General features: G+C 38.8%; 1 protein-coding gene, 1 long non-coding RNA gene and 1 pseudogene across 3 annotated transcripts in view; 2 read left to right on the top strand and 1 right to left on the bottom strand.

Annotated features, from left to right (window-relative positions):
• LOC143902911 (uncharacterized) overlaps positions 1 to 20,126 on the bottom strand; it is a 229,489-nt gene that overhangs the window by 81,189 nt on the left and 128,174 nt on the right. The window lies entirely within an intron of this gene.
• LOC143903006 (uncharacterized) lies at positions 4,387 to 14,890 on the top strand. The gene is made up of 4 exons (XR_013258560.1): positions 4,387 to 5,002; positions 14,157 to 14,344; positions 14,415 to 14,583; positions 14,693 to 14,890. It is a non-coding gene; the product is annotated as an uncharacterized LOC143903006 (long non-coding RNA).
• On the top strand, positions 15,006 to 18,001 carry LOC143903016 (nose resistant to fluoxetine protein 6-like; annotated as a pseudogene). Its single transcript, XR_013258567.1, has 2 exons — positions 15,006 to 15,658; positions 15,730 to 18,001. The product of XR_013258567.1 is annotated as a nose resistant to fluoxetine protein 6-like (transcript).

Raw genomic sequence — 20,126 nt, 5'->3', positions numbered from 1 at the left:
GGGAGGCAGGATGAACATGTAAAAGAGAGGACGAGGAGAGGGGCGGCGTTGCTGGGACAAGTATGGGGGATTGGAAAGAGGAGGTTTGGGGGGGATTGGGGTAGGAGAATATGGTTGTTTGATAAGCTGATTTGGACGGTGATAAGTTACGGAGTGGAAATATGGGGATGGAGGGAAAGAGGGGAAATAGAGAGATTACAGGAAAGATATTTAAGGTGGGTGTTGGGAGTGGAAAGATGTATACCGGAATATATGATTAGGGAGGAGTTACAAAGGGAGAAACTAAGAGGAAGGGCGGTTATGAGAGCATGGGGGTATGAGAAAAAATTGGAGGAGGGAAAGGGAGGGGAGTTGGCAAGGGAATGCTGGGAGGAGGTAAAGAGGAGGGCGAAAAGAGGGGTGAGCAGGGGGGGATGGGAGGAGGAGAGAAAAGAAGCGGTGGAGAGCAGGGGATGGAAGATAGAGGAAGTGGAGGAGCTGAGGGAGGAGGGGAGGTGGAGGGGGGAGGACGTGCTTGAGAGAGAAAAGAGAATACAAAGAGAAGAGAGGTGGAAGGAGATAGGGGAGGCAAAATTTAACAAGTGGTATGGCATGATAAAAGGGGAGGGGATACCGGAGTACTTAAAAAGAACTGGGGAGAAAAATAGATGGCAGAGGGTGGCAAGATAGCGGCAGGGTGGTGGTATGAGGGGGGTGAAACATTGGATGACAGAGGAGAGAAGAGTGTGCAGGGTGTGTGGAGGGGGGGGAGGAGACGTGGGAACAGGGGGGGGAAGATGGGGCAGATTGGGGGGGGAGGGAGATCATGGCAGGAAGCGGTGGGGGAGGTGTTGGGGGAAGAAGGGGAGGGGGAGAGATGGCTGAGGAAATTAGAGAGAGTAAGGGAGGGAGAGGGTGATGGAGGGGATTGGGAGGTAGGGGAGGGGAGGAGTGAATGAGAGAAAGAGGAGAAATGAGGAGATTGTAAACGGAAACGGAAGTCCACAGAGATAGGGAACTTGCGAGCGTGTGTGTGTGTGTGTAAAGATAGGTAGGGCGATTAGTATGTAAGGTTAATTGTAAAATAGGCTAAGGTAGGTTAAGTGATTGTAAAGGGTTGGGAACGTCTCTACAAAACGCCTTGCAACCCTGAGGGGAGCCAATAAATATTTCTATCTATATATTTCCACGATCTTGACTCTTGCGTACGGATATTTTACGCGTGTGCGCGGAGCGTTACCGCCTTTGCTAGGCTTTCGATACGCGTGCGATCATCTTCGCGTTGTACTGTGCAGTTTAATTATCTATTATTTAACATCTCAATATCAATCATCACGTATACTGGTGCATATGCAGGTAATGTGCGACGAGCCAAGAGCTCCTTCTGGGTGCGCCGACCCCCCAGGTCTGAGTGCCGATTCCATCTGCATGCTCCTCTCTTGGAGCATTGTTCCTGGCACATAATTTTGTATATATTGTACGGATTGTTAAAATTGCGTGTCTCTATCAGAGTAAAATAATATCTGCGATCTTTCTAACCTATATGGTTATCAATCTGCGAAGCCTTACGCCAAATAGTTACCTAACATTTGCGTTAATATGCGTTCTAAAGATTATACGGATACCGCTTTGCGTTATAATTATATACGGCTGTGATATTTTGATGTGTCCTGTGTCTTATGTAACGGTTTTTTGTTTCTTGGGTGTGTCATATTCTGTCTTGAAAATGTTTACTGCAAATAAAGACTTTTCTTAGGAACGTTGATTCTTTTTACTATGTATTACATGGCCCTGCAGAGTGCGATGTCGTTTAATGAAGGGTGAGTGGTTGCAGCTGGATTTGCGACCCAATCTGACGAGCAAATCTCCGAGCTCTTTCGTGAAAGAAACTATCTGAAGAAAGCTGCAACCGATTCTAAGGCTGCCAAAAGCGAGATGACTGTTAGTAACAAGAACAAAGCATTACTTACTGCCGGGAATATGCAGAGCTACTCGCCGATTATCACACCAGAGATCGAGAAAATAAACAGTCGGATGCGGAAATTGGAGAAAAGAGCAAAGGAACTCGGCGCTGAGGACCCAGAGGAGATGTCAATTAGGGATCAATTACAGAAATTAGCCGTAAAGAGACAAAAAATAAAAGCGGACATTTACAATGGTCGCCTTTCTCGTTCGTCATCGAGGTCCGACTCGACTTGCGCGAGGGATTTACTGTCGGGGATCGATCGTGACAGCATGCTAGACGATGCAGAAAATACGTTGACCGAAAATACGCTGATTGACGGGGGTTGGATCTCCGACTCAGATGATGAGCCAGAGAAGAAATCCTCTCAAACACCTAGGAATGAGAAAAGGAAGGCGGAAGTATCTCCCGTCAGTATTTCGCCCCTGACTAGAGTTCCGGTAAAGAAGACTAAGGTAACTCCAAGAAAAAAATCCAAACTTGTTACTGGGAGGATCAGGATTGACAATCCTGAGACGGAAGCTACTGCATCCCCAAGCAAAAACCTGGTGGCGGATACCCGTATTAGGGTCATTGCGGACGACGAGTTGCAAAACCTCGACGCTGAGTGGTTGTCTGCTTTAACTTCTGAGTGTATCAGTAAGATCGATAAGATCCGAGCAAAGAACCAAAGTCTGCAGGAACCACTCAGTAGGTCTGCTAAAAAGGGACTAATCAACCTGGAGCAAATCTTCAAGATTATGATGGAGATGATGGACTCCACGGGGGACATCTCCATGAAGACTCAAATTTCTAGTCTATCAGCACAGCTGAGTGCCTCAAGAAAGAAGGAAGAGAAAATCAGACAAGAACAAGCCCGAATCACAAGAGAAAATTTGGAACTTAAAAAGGAGCTTAAAAGCCTTCAGCAGCGATTAGTAGCGTTGGAGAGTAATGCTGCCGTGACGAACCCGAATTTCCTTCCTTCTGAAGAGCCCCCGCAGTCCTCCCGTGTGGAGATGGAGATCTCGCCCGTTAAAATAACGACAACGGACTCGCCTTCTACAACTAAACGACGTCAAGCAAAAACTAGGGAAACTGACAATAATTGTGAAATTATTGTCGCCATATTAGATCCACCATTTTAAATTTTCAACTTTTGACATCATATTCAAAATCGGTTGCCCCAAAACACCCTTTATACCAAGTTTTAAACAAATTTAATTTATGTGATAAAATTTTCAGTTTTGTCCACTTCTTGTGATTCTTGGCCCACTGTGCGAAGACGTGATTCGTGCTGAATTCGATAAAATGCACTACGCCGTGAAGGGACGATATCACGTGATCACGGGCGCGCCACCCGGAACCGCTCAACCTTCGGGCCAAACGTCGACTATAAAATTACGCTTCCGCAATTCTCGGGCGATCTCGCCCTTTGACCTTCCTTTATCGCGCTGTTTAATGCTTTAATTCACGGTAACCGACAGATCTCCTCGATGGAAAAATATCAATATATCTGCTGGCCTCGCTAAAAGGGGAAGCCCTCAACGTAGTTAAGAACCTGCCTTTTTCCGCGGAATATTATACGATAGCCTACGACTCGCTGCTCGCCAGATATCGGAATTGAGACGTCAAACGTATCAGAAATAACATCTATAAACAGTTTCGTGTTTTGTTACAGAGAAAATTGTATGTTCAAAAAACACTCGTAGAAAATAATTTAACAATCACAATCTTTGATTTACAACGGGGTCTTTCTTAGATCACTTGATGCCACACTCGAAACCCGTAATCGTTGAGCGACGTCAGGGTACGGTGTGTGATGCGTGCATGGTGGGCCTTGGTGGCATATTTCATATATGATCGTACTAACACCATGCACAACAGTCAAACTTGTTAAAATCTCACTTGAACGCACTCTGTTACGATTTCTTCGCCCAGAGTTAATGGTATGGTATATAACAAATAATAATTTAATTACTTAAGCATGATACGTTGGTCGATAAATTAATATAATCTTTAACTAATATTTAGATACATTTACAGTGGCAGATGGGCAAATAAGCAAGGTTTCTAAAAGCAATAGGCGAATACGCAAGTCACTGTATTGTGGAAGTTTAATTAATTTAAATTCTACATTTTTCGATGTAAGATAACCCATATCGGATATCCGATAGTAACTACAATGTTAAATAAATACGGAAATTAAAACTTATGCCTTCCGAGAAGAGAACGAGCAAATATAATTTTTGTAGCTTTACCGGAAATCGAACCCGGGACCTTTAGCTCAACAGACTAGTGGGCTGTCTACTAGGCCACGCTCGTCCTCATATATATCATTAAAATTATAACAATGTATAAAATTATATTTTTTAATTATATATTATAAATCGCATATATATATATATATATATATATATATATATATATATATATAGTTTCGCACTGCACAAGTACCCCTAAAAACATCGACGACAGAACGCACCCGACACCCGAGCCAATCTTCGAAGCGCGCAACACGGGAATCACGCGAAGCGGTGGCGAGTAGCGCTACGCCAGCGCCGTCACAGCAAACTCCACCGCGATTAAACGACGACGATGACGAGCGTTCTGATTTATTAGCCATAGAGATAGTCGCCGCGTCTCAATATACCCGTTAACGTGACAGCTCGATCCTACCGTCGCGGTCGTCAACGACGACGACCCAACAAAATATACGACAACGAGCGACATAGATTCCTACGTCATCGTTTGCAGATCGCTCGAACCGTTCAAATGCGACATCATGTGCAAAATATCTATAATACCTAAGTTCATAAAATTAATGGAAAAACACCAAACTCACAAGATACATTGTAAAAAAAGAACTATTCCCTCCGACCGTGCGCGAACCTTCATATCGCAAATTGTCATTCCAGCCGATCTTTGTCCGCCACCTGTTCGTCCGCGACACGACCAGTGCGTAACAAAAAAGAGTAAGGTATATCGTCTGCGAGTGGCCATATCGTTTTTGAGAAAATATCCCGTACAACTAAAAAAGCGCCTACGGAAACGCCTCTTCCCGGGACGCCGAAACCGCCGGTAAGTCATCATAACGTTGTAAGCGTGAGCTCTCGATCGAGTCCGTCCAAGAACGTCCGCGTCATCGACGACGTAGTGACCATATCCGATGAGGAGGAAGAGGCCGTTATGTCGCGTCCTATATTTATATCGGGTTCGGAAGACGAGGAGGAGGAAGAAGCGGTGGCGAGTAGCGCTACATTAAGCGACGACGACGACGACGAGCGTCATCCGCTAATAATTGGCCGTTGAAATTGGTCGTCAAGCTTGGGGATTCGTTTCAAAGGATTCGTCCAAGTGATTCAGAAATTAGTTGGTATCCTGTATGCGCATCTCGCCACTTAATGGCACTGTGCATGACCTCAGTATCATTATCTTAAAACACGTATTCTCCCATTCTGCATACAGGGTAAAATCGCTCTTGTCCACTTGATTCACGAGCTGACTTACGCTCACGTTAATCATGACAATTCCTTCCGATAATCCAGAAAAAGTACAAGGCAAATGCGGGGAGTCATGAAAGGCATTTGATGTGCAATCATCTGATAAAAACGCGACGGCTAGCGACACGGTGATATCACATCGTTAACCTGATCAACAGGACTCTTTTTTTTAATGTATTTCCTTTTGACAACAAGCTCTATTCTCAAATAAATAATTAACGTCATCACTAATACACACTTAATACCACGGTCGTGTATACACGTAGTCGCGTGTCATATCGCGTGTTATTTGTTAAACTTTAACAAATGGGAAATCCACTTTTTGCCAGAAACGTGGACAGAAATATATAAATCTGGAAAATATTAAACTTTCTTACTCGTCACTACATAAAAATTAATAAAACACTTGTTTTAATTAAGGCATTATTATACGAGCATAAAAGTAAATAACAAATGTCTGAAATATATACCACATCTGTTATTGACATGTTGTCGTAACAAAAAAAGCATTCGAATCCACATTACTGTTCGATGAAAACCGCGGGAAGGTGGTGGTGTCTTCCATCAGGAGGAAATGTAAAAACAAATTGTCAAATAAATTACTTACGAGATGTAACTATTTCACAATATTCTACATTTTCAAAAAATTAAGGGAATAAAAAAATAAAGAAACATTTAATAAAGCTACTGCATGCAAGCGATAAACAAAACGTAAAGTACAAAACGTAAATAAAAAGTATAATACATTAAAAAAAAAGTTAACTGAAATTGATGTTTTCCTTTTTTCAAAATTTTTTAAATTGTACATAAATACACATTTAGAGCAGTATTTTTTAAAAATAAATGTTCATGAGATTTAGTAACTCGGCATACGTATAAAACATCAAAATAATAGTTTATTTGTTTTTTCCTATCGGGCATTAAGCGGTTTGAAAAATAATAACTACTCTTTCAATTCCTTTCTATTTCCATATAGGAGTGGTTTATTCGTACAGAAAAGTTGAAGAAAGAAATACAGGCAAGTAATGCAGGATTAATATGAATTTTTATAAAAATAGTTTTTTTTTAATATTTTACATTTTGTATATAAATAAAAACGTTTTACCAAAAAACTTAAACGCAATAACAATTACTACCTTCGCGCAAACGGGATTTTCCTTCGCGTAAACGGGATTTTGTAGTAACTTACAATAATTTACTCCGCGTAAACGAGTAAATTATTGTAATTTACTACAGAAAGAACGCTCGCGTAAACGTAGTAAATAACATATACGTTGACAAAAAATGATGAATTTTTCATCGTGGCGCGCTACATCGCGTAATCGGCATTGCGTCACGCGAGTCGCGGTTCTCAGTTATCTCGTCATGTATTTAAAGTCGCCATTTAATTGATGATTATCGTCATTATGATTATCGTCGTAGCTTACTTCGCGTTTGTTTACGTTTCGAGGTTAGCAATTGTGATAGATATTGTTCTTGCGGCTTGGTAGTTTTTTTTATGTTGTGTGCAGATGTAAGTAGTTAGCGTATGTAATTTCTGATTTATCTGTCATACTTAGACGACTAAATTGCATGCAACATTAGTTGTACAGTTACGTTCTTCATACGCTTTTCTCTTTTTCTCTTCGTGTGTATTTCGTGAAAAATATTTACAGTTGCACTTTTTTTCCATTTCTTGTTATTATTTTTCTGTGTTTCTTTTATATCTTTCTGTAATTCTTTCTTCTGCGTTCTTTCATCCTCAGCATGGATTCTAAATGTATACGCATATCGAAATTTTCTCGTGATTGGTTGGAAAACGATGATTATAAATCCTGGATAAAGGAAGTTCCAAATGATAGTAGTTTATATTTTTGTGTTGTTTGTAACAAAACGTTTTCTTGCTCATCACGAGTTTCGAAGCACGCACAATCAGAGACTCATCGAAAAAATACAAATTGCCACGAAGAAGTAAATGCAACTAAAAAGGAATCTCGCAAGAGGGTGTTTTGCCAATCATGGTTTGAAAATAAAAAATTCAAACCATAGCTGGGTAAAGATCCGAATAATTCCAACAATTGTTTTTACTTCTTCTGCAATTTATCATTTCGATGTGGTCTCGACGCGCTTACGCGGCATTCTGACTCTAAGAGACATATCTCTCAGTGTCAGAAAAGGGGCTTCACTGATTTCGATACGCCTGACGAAGAATCGTCTCTGTCTTTTGAAGATCGTAAAAAAATTGCGGTAATTAAGATAACAGCATTTGCTGCCGAACACAATATGCCATTTCAAACGGCGGAAGCGATGATGAAGCTCTTTCAAGATATCGGAAAAGATCCCGAAATCTTGCAAAGTGTGACCGTAAATCGAAAAAAGGCACCGGAAATAATAAAGTTTTATGTGCTCGCGAAAAAAAGCGAGTACTTGATGTATTGCAAAATACTAAGTTTTCCATTTTTATTGATGAAACATCCGATATAAATAATAATAAATGGATGACGTTTCTTGTTCGGTACGTCGACCCTCACACTTTGGATGTTCGAACGGAATTATTTGAATTAATTCATTTGGACGCAAGTAATTGTAGTGCCGATAAATAATTTACAACTTTTAGAGACGTAATGTGGAAAAACCAAATTCGGTTCCACAACATTCTCGCTCTTTCCTCTGATAACGCCTTCGTTATGACAGGAAAGTACGAATCATTTAAAACAAAACTGGAAAACTATTGCAAAAATTTGATAATGATGCCATGCCCTTGCCATGCATCTGCATTAGTAACAAATGCAGCTTGTACAGCAATTCCTGAAGCATGCGAGGATAAAGATAAAAAATAAAGAATTTTACTTTATATACCCCAAGGGGCCTTAAAGGGCGTTTTGAAGAAACGTACCCAACCCTAACCTCCAATTCATCCACTACCTAACTGTTTCCTTCTTTGGATCAACGGTTTAACGTCTCTTCCGAAAGACAGAGCCCAGTTTTCTCCGCATCTTGCACGGAGGGGCGCGGTTTTTCGGAAAAAAACTTTTCCATGTTACATAGCTCTAGTGGACTCGTACCTGGTTCCTCAGATTACGAGTCTGGCGCTCTACCACTAGACCACACCGCCGCCCTTTATTTTGAATATAAAAAAGATATTTTTTCTTTTTCACGCAGTCGAACTACGTTAGAAAATAGCTTTTCTTTTGTTTCATACTTTTTTTTGCTATTTTCTATGTTATATTGGATCAAAATTAAGGCGATTCAAAATTGGATATTTTTGTCGCATCTGCCGAATGCACGCGTATAGGTAAAATATATTGATCTCTCAAACTGCATTGAAATTTCGTTTCACTTAAGCTTTGTTTTCCGAAGAAAAACTAGCGGAATATTTTTTTCCGACCGTATAATTTTATTTATAATAGAAACGAACTTAATGTACTTGACATTATAATATAATTTACGCAACAGATTACGTAAAAAATTTAAAACAAGGATATTTTATCTATATTAATATGAAAAAAAAAAAACAGAAAAGCGCGAATACTTTTTGTCTTACATTTGTCTCTTCGAGTAATCGCGCATGTATGATAATCAACTTGAATATCTCCTGAAATGTTTATAGTTTCAGAAAATAACAAGTTTAAAGTTTCACGAGCGTATTCTGAAAATATAAATGTCGATAGATCGATATTTCAGCTGATTACGGTGGAATAGGTCTTGAATAAAAATGAATTAATATTAGTCACGTGCATACAGTAGTAGATGAAGTTTTATATACGTGCGATACTGTACTGTGTGAAATTTCGTTTCACTTAAGCTTTGTTTTCCAAAGAAAAACTAGCGGAATATTTTTTTCCGACCGTATAACTTTATTTATAATAGAAACGCACTTAATGTACTTGACATTATAATATAATTTACGCAACAGATTACGTAAAAAATTTAAAACAAGGATATTTTATCTATATTAATATGGAAAAAAAAACAGAAAAGCGCGAATACTTTTTGTCTTACATTTGTCTCTTCGAGTAATCGCGCATGTATGATAATCAACTTGAATATTTTCTGAAATGTTTATAGTTTCAGAAAATAACAAGTTTTAAGTTTCACGAGCGTATTCTGAAAATATAAATGTCGATAGATCGATTTTTCAGCTGATTACGGTGGAATAGGCCTTGAATAAAAATGAATTAATATTAGTCACGTGCATACAGTAGTAGATGAAGTTTTATATACGTGCGATACTGTACTGTGTGAAATTTCGTTTCACTTAAGCTTTGTTTTCCGAAGAAAAACAAGCGGAATATTTTTTTCCGATCGTATAATTTTATTTATAATAGAAACGCACTTAATGTACTTGACATTATAATATAATTTACGCAACAGATTACGTAAAAAATTTAAAACAAAGGTATTTTTTTTAAATTTATTTGGAAAAAAAAAACAGAAAAGCGCGAATACTTTTTGTCTTACATTTGTCTCTTCGAGTAATCGCGCATGTATGATAATCAACTTGAATATCTCCTGAAATGTTTATAGTTTCAGAAAATAACAAGTTTAAAGTTTCACGAGCGTATTCTGAAAATATAAATGTCGATAGATCGATATTTCAGCTGATTACGGTGGAATAGGTCTTGAATAAAAATGAATTAATATTAGTCACGTGCATACAGTAGTAGATGAAGTTTTATATACGTGCGATACTGTACTGTGTGAAATTTCGTTTCACTTAAGCTTTGTTTTCCGAAGAAAAACAAGCGGAATATTTTTTTCCGATCGTATAATTTTATTTATAATAGAAACGCACTTAATGTACTTGACATTATAATATAATTTACGCAACAGATTACGTAAAAAATTTAAAACAAGGATATTTTATCTATATTAATATGGAAAAAAAAAACAGAAAAGCGCGAATACTTTTTGTCTTACATTTGTCTCTTCGAGTAATCGCGCATGTATGATAATCAACTTGAATATTTTCTGAAATGTTTATAGTTTCAGAAAATAACAAGTTTAAAGTTTCACGAGCGTATTCTGAAAATATAAATGTCGATAGATCGATATTTCAGCTGATTACGGTGGAATAGGCCTTGAATAAAAATGAATTAATATTAGTCACGTGCATACAGTAGTAGATGAAGTTTTATATACGTGCGATACTGTACTGTGTGAAATTTCGTTTTACTTAAGCTTTGTTTTCCGAAGAAAAACTAGCGGAATATTTTTTTCCGACCGTATAATTTTATTTATAATAGAAACGCACTTAATGTACTTGACATTATAATATAATTTACGCGGGGCGAGCGGAGCGGGCGGTTGGCCCGAAGTTAAGAGGGCGAGTTAGGAGGTGTTTTTCGGCAGAAGAAGGTCGGGGGGATGGAGTAGTGTGGTGGAGGTGGTGGAGGTGGTACGGAGGAGGACGAGGAAGTGGAGGAGACTCCGAGGAGGGTGTGGCTGGAGAATGGAGACCGAAAACCTCAAAGCAAGATTTGGAGGTTAGGATTTGGAGAAGGTAGAGGAAGGGTCAGGGACGTGAGAGGTGAAAGAACGGCGGAAGGCGCGCGCTGTCGTAGGTCGTGAGTCACGGAGAGCGGCCCAAAGGCGGCGCGGCTGAAGCAAATGTAGATGGCGAGACCGAGACGGCGCTGGGTGTCGGAAGCCAAACGGATTAAATAGATGCGGCAGCGCGGGACGGCAATGAGCGAGAGGTGTGTGGAGAAAGCGGAGAGGATAGAGGGCGCAGCAAATAGAAGAAAGTGTGACGGCGGCGCTGGAAGGCAGCTGGGATGGCAGGACTGAGAGGAGAGGTAGGGAAGCAACAAAGTTGGACGCACTGGCAGAGGTGAAGTGTAAAGGAGGAAGGTATACGGAAGGGTGAAAGGAAAAGGTGTAAGGGAGATGCGAAGGAGAAAAACCGTGGAGGAGCGGAAGGAAGACTGGATAGGAATAGAGAAGATGGCAGGGATGGGGCAAAGGTCGGAGGGAGACAGAGTGTGGTGGAGGAGAGCAGGAAAGAAGTCAGGAAGATAGGGCAGGAAATCAGGGAAGAAATAAGACGGGAAGGAAAAGGCATCAGAAGAAATTAAAGGAGATTGGAGTGAGGTTGGAGAGACTAGAGGAGGGGCGCTGGCGGTGCGAGGAAAGCGAGGAGCAGGATGAGGAGGAGGAAAGAGAGACAGATGAGAGCAACGGGTGGAGAGGGAGGGAAAAGGAACCAGCAAGGACGAAGAGGAGTAACAGGGGAGTGGCAAGAAAGGAGATGACGGAGGAGGATGGATGATGGACGAGGATAAAGCGGTGGAGGCGAGAGTATGGATACGGACAAGGACGAGGGCCATAGGAAGAAAGGAGAGCAAGAGGAAGGTGGAGGAGCGGGGACGGAACAGGGGGGGAAGGCGGCGAGCGGGAGGAGGGAGAGAGGAAGGAGAGAGGGGAGGAGAGCAGTGGCAGAAGGAGGGAAGCGGAGAAATGACAGAAGCAATGGAAGGCGGAGGGAGATGGCTGGAGTAAAGAGGAGGGGAGGGAAAAGGAAGTGGGTTTTTGTTTCAGAGCGAAGACATAATAGGAAGGAGGGAAGGCGGCGAGCGGGAGGAGAGAGAGAGAAGGAAGGAAAGAGAAAGAGCAGCGGCAGAAAGGAGGGAAGAGGAGAAATGGCTAAAGCAAAAAAGGCGGAAGGAGATGGATAAATGAAAGACGAAGGGAGGGGAAATAAATGAAATGTAAGGTTGCATATGGCCAGGCGCGTAAGGGAGTGATTTGTAAGAGGTTTGGGTACGTTCCTCATAAAAAAACGCCTTGTAAACCCTACGGGGATACACAATAAATATACATACATACATATAATTTACGCAACAGATTACGTAAAAAATTTAAAACAAGGATATTTTATCTATATTAATATGGAAAAAAAAACAGAAAAGCGCGAATACTTTTTGTCTTACATTTGTCTCTTCGAGTAATCGCGCATGTATGATAATCAACTTGAATATTTTCTGAAATGTTTATAGTTTCAGAAAATAACAAGTTTTAAGTTTCACGAGCGTATTCTGAAAATATAAATGTCGATAGATCGATTTTTCAGCTGATTACGGTGGAATAGGCCTTGAATAAAAATGAATTAATATTAGTCACGTGCATACAGTAGTAGATGAAGTTTTATATACGTGCGATACTGTAGTTGAAGCAACGGAACTATGTTTTAAGTTATTTCATGCTTTCCATTCCGATTATCCCGCTGAAAGTAGGTATGTGTGGCAACTAATACAACAAGGTTTTTATAAATTGTTTATCAAAGATCACGATTTACACAGACAAACAATTACCAAAGCCTTAGCTGATATTGGTATTGAGTTGCATATAGAAAAAAAAACATTAAAATATAAAAGAAGTAAAAAAGTATAGTTCTGATATGTTTTAACGTTTTGTTTTTACGTGTCTTACATTTTTTACATATTACTGATAAGTAACTGTTTTTTTTGTGCTAGTATATCGTACATTTTCTATTCTTTTCTTTTTTTGCCACATTTGCTAACTTTTCTTACTTTTGCGAATTTATCGAGCGATTGTCAAGGTTTTTTTTCTAATTTGTTCTTTGAAAATAATATTTTCATTTTCATTTAAATGAAAATCTATTTTTATTCTGATTGCACTTCGTTTTCTTCAAATATTGCTGCTTTTCGTGCATTATGTTAACGTGCTACTATTGTTCAGCTAAGTTTAAAGTCACTTCAGACCTATTTCAGCATTTTCAATATGCTTGTTCCAATTTTTCTATTTCAAAGTCTTCACGTGTTCGGTGTGGAGAATTTGGATGCTTTCGTATTTTCGATTCATTGCTAGGTCTTAGAATGCATTTGAAAAGAACGCATGGTGCGGTGAATAAAATTAACGCCATTATCTCTGATACTGGTAACGTTACAGACACATTAGCTCATCCTGAAATATACAATGCGTCAACAAGTACCGCGTCTGCGACAATTGGAAACAATGAAATGTTTGAAAATGATGAAATATAGATGATTGATTCTGAACAAACAGCAGCTGTAGAAAATGATAACAATAAAACAGAAATTATACAAGAAACGTGTGATAAAGAAAATGTAAAAAACATCCTTGTTCGTGACTTGTCTGTAATAGTTAGTTCACTTCTATCTGATCTCGTTGTTCCTAGGAAAACTACACAATTTCTGATCAGAAATTTGTCAGTTTTTTTGAATACTACATTGACGTTAGTTCTGCAAAAGTGGCATGATAATAACACGCTTGAGGATGGTACAATCGACATTGATAGTATTCTGGATATAATTAGAGAATCGGTATACAACTTCCCGGGTGGAAATGTGTCTGGGCGATCCAAGTTTCGATATTGGGCCCCGTGGGGAATGTCGTGGCACGCCCGTATCGGAAATCTAGCCAGGAGCTGCCTAGTATTTCATCTGGGCGCTAGACAGAATTGTACGGGGGTGCCAAGATGGGAAATCCACCCGGGAGCTAGCTAGCGCCTGGCCAGTGAGACAGGATCATAATAGTCATATTTAATATAAGTAATATTATTAAATAATATATAAGTAAAATGTAAAATTATTCAACATTTCATAAAGTTATTCGATACTCAAGCTATAATCGTGGCTTGTATCGAATTATACATCGAACTCCGTTGCACGTACAGCAATTGCATGTACTTTGAGTAGCCCACATCTATAGTCCCTTGTTGTATTGCACATTGCGCGTTTCACCGATCATATATGTGGGTCTTCTTTTAGATCGAATGCGCAGGCGCAGATTCGCAGTAACGCCCTCGACAACGTAGCGTGAGGGTGCCGTACCATGGAGAACGGAAAATCAAACATTTACTGAAAAATATAATATCTGCTTTCCAATGCGTACAAAAGACGATTTAAATGCATTTCAAGAAATAATAGAAACTAACGATGTTTGCCGTCGCGATTTTGTAAGTTTTTTTGTTGCTTTTAATTTTATTAATTTTTTAATACATTTTTTCTATATTTTTTAATGTTTAGAAAGCTTTCTTATTTTTTTTTGTCGATCGACAATTGAATATAAATAAAAGTGTCACAAACATAATGAAAAAGTTAGTGACAAGAGAACTTGCATTAATGTGCACAGCACAAAAGAAAATTGATGACAAAATTGTCCTAAAAGAAACTCCGATCTGCGATTGCATTATTGGTAAGAAAATACAACTTTTCTCTATGTTACTATTAATAGTAATTATTTCATATTAATTTAGAGATAAAAAGTTTTATACATAATAATTGATATGTTATATGTTGTGTAGATGTTGTTGTAAATATTATTGAGAAGCATGGAAAATCGATTACCCAAAAGGAAATATATTCAGCTATAGGCATTACTTTAACGAACGCTAAGGACTGGGATGGTCATCGGTTACATCGATAAAAAAAACCCAGAAATGATGAGAATCAGATCAACTCTTAATAAATATAATCATTACTTTGTAACTCGTTATAAATTACTCAGATTAGTGTATATATATATATATATATATATATATATATATATATATTTATATATATTATATATAACCTTATATATACTAAATAGTTAAAATACATATATATAAAGTTTACAATCGTCTTACAAGGAAACCTCGTGAAGTGTCAAATTTTGATTTTAATATACCTTTGTGTACATACAGATTATGTAAATAGATAAATTTAGAAAATAGGAGTTGATGCCAATAAACGGTTTTAAGGGGTGAAACTACCCCTGTCTGTATGTACACAAAGTTACATTAAAATCAGAATTTGACACTTCGCAAGGTTCCCTTGTTAGTGTTTATTTATTAATTTTAAGTCTAAATAGACTATCGTAGTCTCCCTATCTCTTTCTAGATAGCGGCTAGACAGATTTAATATCTTGGGGCAACATTGCTCGGCGAGCTAGGGCCTAGATAGTTTTCCAATATTGGAGCTGGCCATTATTGCCGTTACCACCCAGTGCAGCCCCAGACTAGCCTTCCATCATAGCGCCCACATTAACTCGTGGAAAACTAGCCGGGGCCCATATAGCACCATGTCGTAATTTCCACCCGGGTTCTCCAGTGAATTCAGGAAAAATAAATATTACAAAATAATTGGTACTTTGATATATCCTCAAGAATTATATTATATTTAGATTTATTAAACGAATATATATATCATCCTTAGTTGAACAGATGAGGGCTGACGAAGCCATCAACGAACAACCGTGGGCTGATAAACTAGATCAGCCTGAAGAATAAGTAAGAATAAACGGGAAATTTTGTGTAAAATTTATATAAAAGTTCATATTATAAGTTTTTTTTTTTTATAGTACATTCCCGTCAGGCATGATCACCGGCAATTACAAACAGCTGGGTAATTTTTACGAATGCTTACAAGTGAAAACCGAACACGGGTTCGTCGGGCAAGCTTGCAACGAAGCGGTGCAGTTCGAGATCTTCAAAGACAACAAGACGCGACGTGAATTGGACATGAGAGACCTGCTTGTGAACGTCGCTATCGCGTCGAATGCGACGAAATTGACTTCCGGCGAATCGATCCAATACAAGTGGATGTTTTGCGTTCCGTCCACCTGCAATCATACGGATACAGGAGACTCTCGAGATCACGCTCGATCCATTGAAAGTCAAAAGGCGTGTAGACATGACTATCACCGTTTCTAAGGAATCATGCTATACTACCATTGAAACCGTTCAGACAACGTGGAACATTGGCGATTGGTTATACATCGATTCTTGTGCTGTTCGCATTGATCATCATAGCCAGCACGGGATACGATATTGCGATGCAACGGCGTGCTAGCGCGTCGAAAGGTATTTTTGCGGCATTTTCTTTGTACAAGAATAGAAAAGAGCTGTTGGAAACTGATAGACGTCTGGAATCTATTCGCTGCCTAAACGGCTTGCGCTTCATCAGCATATGCTGGATCATTTACGGTCATACTTATCACATGAAGGTCGTTGATGTCAATATGAACCTCATGCAGATTCCACGTATGCACTACGATTGGAACAACATGCTGGTGCTTAACGGCAACATCGTCACGAATACCTTCTTCCTTCTGACTGAATGGGCTCCTACTCGCTTACAACGAACTATTGAAGAAGGAACGGTCCTTAAAGCGGCGTTTCGACGTGATAGGATTTTATCTTCATCGTTATATAAGATTAACGCCGGCCTACGCGATGATGATCGGTTTTTATGCCACTCTGTTCTACAAATTCATTCCAGGCCCGCATTGAGACACCTGAGTCGGTACTAACCAAAACTTCTGTCGCGAGAATTGGTGGACCAACTTGCTCTATGTTAACAAATATGTCAATGTAGCGAACATGTGCATGTCCCAATCCTGGTACCTATCAACAGACATGCAGTTTGTTTGGCTGTCGCCGCTTGTATCCTATGCTCAAGTTTAGAGGGCTGTTCTTAGCCATTGTTTTGGCCGTCTGTTTATTTCTTTTCTTTATCTGAAGATCTATATAAAGACATACAATAGATTTAGGCCTTACGTCATTGGATTAAACCTTGGATACTTGTTATATAAGACGCGATCTTGCAAAGTCAAGTTACATACTTGGTGTGTGATTCTCGGCTGGCTGATCGCGATTATGGCCGGTCTCTCGGTGATTTTCGCCGCGAGGCATGTACTTCGACACTCACGTGTACAACAAGCTGGATGCAAGCTTCTACCGGTTTCCATCGTCAGGTCTTCGTACTCTCGATCTCCTGGATAATCTGCTGCATAAATGGATGCGCAGATCCCATCAATTATTTACTTTCTTGGCGTGGATGGATTCCGCTCAGCAAATTGACCTACTGCGCTTATCTCTCTCAATATCTGGTCATACCATCCCACGTCGGAGCCGTTCGAATACCCGGCAATTTAACACATATGAATATGATACGTGAATTCATCGCCAATTTAGTACTCACGATAATGATATCTGTGCTGTGGAGGCTGTACTTCAAGACGCCCTTCATGACCATTGATAGTATCCTTCTTGCTAAACGCAAAAAAAACTTGTCGAAGCACTTGGAGACTCACGACTCCACGTCGTCCGGAAAAATCAAAGAAATTTCCCAGGCAAAGAAATCGTCGCTCACATACGACAACCCTGGAGAACGCGACGTTACCCACTACAATCTTATAAGAATTAAGGGAAGTAAAGAAAATTGCGCGAATGGCGTAGAATACATCAACGACAATGCGGAAACAAGTCTCGGTAAAATATACTTTATCAATCCTATCAAACGCGATGAGACATGATCGCAACATGAATCAACAGTAAATTCCGATAACAAGAGGTCCCATTACGTCAACGTTGATTTTTGCCGCATTTTTAACGAAAAACGACCGAGAGCATGTTCGAATGGGAAATAATTAGAATCGATCAACAGCGATCCTGCTCACAGAGCAAAAGCAAATCAGTGCCTGAAGGATAGTGGTTAAAAAATCGATTGTATTTAACAAATTCACGCAGAAATACTACATTTTGATCAAATAATGGTGTAAGTAAAAAAATTAACAATATAATGTTATATTTAAAAAAAATAAAAATATATATCCCCTACTGCCATTCAACAAAAATTTAAGGGAACAATCTCCTATATATATATATATATATATATATATATATATATATATATATATGTAGGTCCGGAAGTATGTTCCGGGACTTTTATTTTTGATATCGGTATATTCCGGGACATTTGGCAGTTTCCAGGACTGTCCTGGAAAAAATTGATGTCCTACGGCAATTTCCGGGACAGTTTTTTGAATCTGATTACATATATATGCGTTATATTCCAGGACTGTACATTTCAAAAAACGTAAACAGTCCCGGAACATACCTCTGGACCTACATATATATATATAATACAATAATAAAATAAAAAACATATATTCATTTATGCATAATTGTTGAAAATAGTTATAATTATGACTCAGGTATGCTCCAAATTAAAAAAAAAATACCGTATACTGTATTTGTAGTTATTAAGATAATTAACCTTGCTTTGGAAAATTACATAATTTGTTAAAATATAATGCACAAAAAAACCAAAAAAAGAGGAAAAAATAAAATTATATTAAGAAAAAGACTTGGATGTTTTATAATATTTTTATATTTTTATAAAACGACTGTCTTAAGGAAATAATGAGATGTTTATCATATATAGTTTTTGACTTCACTTGTATCAATTTCCGTTGAGAAGAGCACAACGTCGCAAGTGGAAAATCTGTTAATTACGACATATTATTTGACAAAAAACTTTCAGAAAACGAAAGTTATTCGAAATCTTTTGCGCAACTTATATGTTTCCAACACTATACCATACATCAAATAACTTTTACAGCTTTCTTAGATTACACAGAACAAAAACATAGAACAAAGTTATCTAATAAAAAACAAAAAATTTTGCACAACATTTAAGATTATAATTATCAACGTAAAACGTCCATGAAATATCAATTTGCCATTAACAGTGTCATTGCAAGAAGATTGATATAATCTTAACATTCTGGTTCAAAGTTCAAAGCTGTTTTACCAAATTTAAATCTGCATAGTTTTTCTCAATACAGATCACAGATATGTCTAAAAAAGAGAGTTCGTTTGCAGAACCTGCGTCTAAGAAAGTATGTGGAGTCAAGAAAATATGTAGAATTTTAAAAACAACTTACTCTTCAACAATTTACAACCCACTCTTCAGAAACTTCAATAACATTACAAGTTGGTTAAATCTAATATGTATAAACATATCAAACAATAGAGTTGGTGACTTGTCGATGCAATTGGGAACCTTACCTTTTCTTCGATGTCTTGATCTGTCAAAAAATCACATTGGATTTTGCCATGGATATGATGGGTGGATATGGATAAAACAAGCTGAAATTACTAATGCATTACGTGACCTTGATATGAGCAATAATTCAATAACCCATTTACCAGATTATATCGGGCAGTTAAATGCTTTGAAAAAACTAAATATTTCCCATAACAGGTTGAGTAACTTGCCACAAAGCATTGGAAATATGACAAATCTTAATTTTTTGAATGCATCACATAATTCGTTATTATATTTGCCATGGAGGAGGAGAGGGTACAAAGAGAAAGAAGAAAGAGGAACGTGATGGAGGAAGCTGGACGGGAGGGACGCGGACGAAAGGAAGGGGTTGATGGAAAGAGTGGCCGAGAAAGTGCTAGGAAAAATGCCGAAAATTGGTAGAGTGTGGGAAAGAAACGGGGAGGGAGGGAGAGAAGTATTAATAGTAGAGTTAAAGGATGAGAAGGAGAGAGAAGAATTACTGGAGAGCTATGGGGTTATTAGGAGGGTGTGGGGCATAAGGGTGGATGAAGACTTATCCATGAAGGAGAGAAAGAGGAGATGGAAACTGCTGGAAAAGGCGAAAGAAGAGAGAGCGAAGGGGAGAAGAACGAGGGTGGAGAATAAGAGGCTGTGGGTGGACGGAAGGGAGGTCGTATGGAATGAGAAGGAGGGGAAATGGAGGGAGGGGTAGAAGGCGAGAAAGAGAAGGAGAGAGTAGAATGTAAAAGACCGCTATGGTCAGGTCGGATAGGAGGAGAAGCGTTGTAAAGGGTTGGGTACGTCCCTAAAAAACGTTAAGAGGTAATTGTAGAGGTTTGGGTACGTTCCTCAAGAAAAAAACGCCTTGTAAGCCCTACGGGGAGAAACAATAAACTTACGTAC

This window comes from Temnothorax americanus, unplaced genomic scaffold (assembly GCF_048541705.1).
Source record: "Temnothorax americanus isolate GAGA-0224 unplaced genomic scaffold, ASM4854170v1 Scaffold42, whole genome shotgun sequence".
In the NCBI taxonomy this organism is placed as follows: domain Eukaryota; kingdom Metazoa; phylum Arthropoda; class Insecta; order Hymenoptera; family Formicidae; genus Temnothorax; species Temnothorax americanus.
The sequence above is the reverse complement of the archived record's forward strand: the minus strand, read 5'-3'. Positions and strand labels throughout refer to the sequence as shown.